This window comes from Dendrobates tinctorius, unplaced genomic scaffold, assembly GCF_039654945.1.
Source record: "Dendrobates tinctorius isolate UK_male_01 unplaced genomic scaffold, ASM3965494v1 ptg000270l, whole genome shotgun sequence".
Taxonomy (NCBI): domain Eukaryota; kingdom Metazoa; phylum Chordata; class Amphibia; order Anura; family Dendrobatidae; genus Dendrobates; species Dendrobates tinctorius.
The window spans coordinates 7065001-7067500 of NW_027361937.1; the positions used below are offsets into that span (position 1 = coordinate 7065001).

Here is a 2500-nt window from a genome sequence, read left to right on the forward strand (position 1 = left end):
CCAAAAGGATGGTGAGCGAAAACAGGGCAGCAAGAGCCCAAAGACTTTTTTGCAAGTGTCTGTAAAGTCAACGATGAAAGGAGGCGCAATGCAACGGTCAGCAAACGAGGAAAAGAGCTGCTCTGCATTGGCCGGGAATCGAACCCGGGCCTCCCGCGTGGCAGGCGAGAATTCTACCACTGAACCACCAATGCTTGGATGCGTCTGTGATGTCGGTGGTGTCCGCCACACCCAGGATCTGACAGCTACCTGCGCGCGACCGGACCGTGCCGCGTGCAGCTCCGATGCGCCGGCAGGCGTCAGAAGCCCGGCTAGCTCAGTCGGTAGAGCATGAGACTCTTAATCTCAGGGTCGTGGGTTCGAGCCCCACGTTGGGCGCTTGCTTCTTACCTCCTTTTACTGCTTGTGCTAACCCACGTCATCCCAGAAAACCGCCTGCGGAATGCCCTCTTCTGCTACAAAACACGAGAAACCGCATGGCTGGATCTGGATAAGTTGGAAACTTGGGCCGAAAGGTGGCAGATGCGGGTAACCAATGATAAATGGAAGGTTATACACGTGGGAAGAAGGAATCGCTATCACCATTACACACTGAATGGTTAGACCGCATGTGGAGTACTGTGTACAGTTTTGGGCACCGGTGCTCAGGAAGGATATAATGGAACTAGAGCGAGTACAAAGGAGGGCAACAAAATGAATAAAGGGGATAGGGGAACTACAATACACAGAGAGATTAGCAAAATTAGGATTATTTAGTCTAGAAAAAAGATGACTGAGGCGTGATCTAATAACCATATAAAAGGGGACAATACAAATATCTCTTGGAGGATCTGTTTCTACCAAGGAAGGTGACGTCACAAGGGGGAATTCTCTGCGTCTGGAGGAGAGAAGGTTTTTCCACCAACATAGAAGAGGATTCTTTACTGATAGGGCAGTGAGAATCTGGAATTCCTTGCCTGAGGAGGAGGTGGTGATGGTGAACACAGTTGAGGGGATCAAGAGAGCCCTGGATGTCTTCCTGGAGCATAACAATATTGTATCTTACAGTTCTTAGGGTCTTTAGAAGGACGTAGATCTGGGGATTGATTCTGACGGAATGTAGGCTGGACAAATGTCTTTTTTCGGCCTTGCTAACTATGTTAGCCCCAGAGGATATAGAATAGGGAAGGCCCAAAAGGATGGTGAGCGAAAACAGGGCAGCAAGAGCCCAAAGACTTTTTTGCAAGTGTCTGTAAAGTCAACGATGAAAGGAGGCGCAATGCAACGGTCAGCAAACGAGGAAAAGAGCTGCTCTGCATTGGCCGGGAATCGAACCCGGGCCTCCCGCGTGGCAGGCGAGAATTCTACCACTGAACCACCAATGCTTGGATGCGTCTGCGATGTCGGTGGTGTCCGCCACACCCAGGATCTGACAGCTACCTGCGCGCGACCGGACCGTGCCGCGTGCAGCTCCGATGCGCCGGCAGGCGTCAGAAGCCCGGCTAGCTCAGTCGGTAGAGCATGAGACTCTTAATCTCAGGGTTGTGGGTTCGAGCCCCACGTTGGGCGCTTGCTTCTTACCTCCTTTTACTGCTTGTGCTAACCCACGTCATCCCAGAAAACCGCCTGCGGAATGCCCTCTTCTGCTACAAAACACGAGAAACCGCATGGCTGGATCTGGATAAGTTGGAAACTTGGGCCGAAAGGTGGCAGATGCGGGTAACCAATGATAAATGGAAGGTTATACACGTGGGAAGAAGGAATCGCTATCACCATTACACACTGAATGGTTAGACCGCATGTGGAGTACTGTGTACAGTTTTGGGCACCGGTGCTCAGGAAGGATATAATGGAACTAGAGCGAGTACAAAGGAGGGCAACAAAATGAATAAAGGGGATAGGGGAACTACAATACACAGAGAGATTAGCAAAATTAGGATTATTTAGTCTAGAAAAAAGATGACTGAGGCGTGATCTAATAACCATATAAAAGGGGACAATACAAATATCTCTTGGAGGATCTGTTTCTACCAAGGAAGGTGACGTCACAAGGGGGCATTCTCTGCGTCTGGAGGAGAGAAGGTTTTTCCACCAACATAGAAGAGGATTCTTTACTGATAGGGCAGTGAGAATCTGGAATTCCTTGCCTGAGGAGGAGGTGGTGATGGTGAACACAGTTGAGGGGATCAAGAGAGCCCTGGATGTCTTCCTGGAGCATAACAATATTGTATCTTACAGTTCTTAGGGTCTTTAGAAGGACGTAGATCTGGGGATTGATTCTGACGGAATGTAGGCTGGACTGGATGGACAAATGTCTTTTTTCGGCCTTGCTAACTATGTTAGCCCCAGAGGATATAGAATAGGGAAGGCCCAAAAGGATGGTGAGCGAAAACAGGGCAGCAAGAGCCCAAAGACTTTTTTGCAAGTGTCTGTAAAGTCAACGATGAAAGGAGGCGCAATGCAACGGTCAGCAAACGAGGAAAAGAGCTGCTCTGCATTGGCCGGGAATCGAACCCGGGCC

The 2500-nt window shown here is 49.8% G+C and overlaps 4 non-coding genes across 4 annotated transcripts; 2 read left to right on the plus strand and 2 right to left on the minus strand.

The window, feature by feature from the left end:
* Positions 1-123: 123 nt before the first annotated feature.
* TRNAG-GCC (transfer RNA glycine (anticodon GCC)) lies at positions 124-194 on the minus strand. Its single transcript has one exon. It is a non-coding gene; the product is annotated as a tRNA-Gly (tRNA).
* A 111-nt stretch (positions 195-305) lies between these two features.
* Positions 306-378, plus strand: TRNAK-CUU (transfer RNA lysine (anticodon CUU)). Its single transcript has one exon. It is a non-coding gene; the product is annotated as a tRNA-Lys (tRNA).
* A 915-nt stretch (positions 379-1293) lies between these two features.
* TRNAG-GCC (transfer RNA glycine (anticodon GCC)) lies at positions 1294-1364 on the minus strand. The gene has a single exon. It is a non-coding gene; the product is annotated as a tRNA-Gly (tRNA).
* A 111-nt stretch (positions 1365-1475) lies between these two features.
* TRNAK-CUU (transfer RNA lysine (anticodon CUU)) lies at positions 1476-1548 on the plus strand. Its single transcript has one exon. It is a non-coding gene; the product is annotated as a tRNA-Lys (tRNA).
* The last annotated feature ends 952 nt before the right edge of the window (positions 1549-2500 follow it).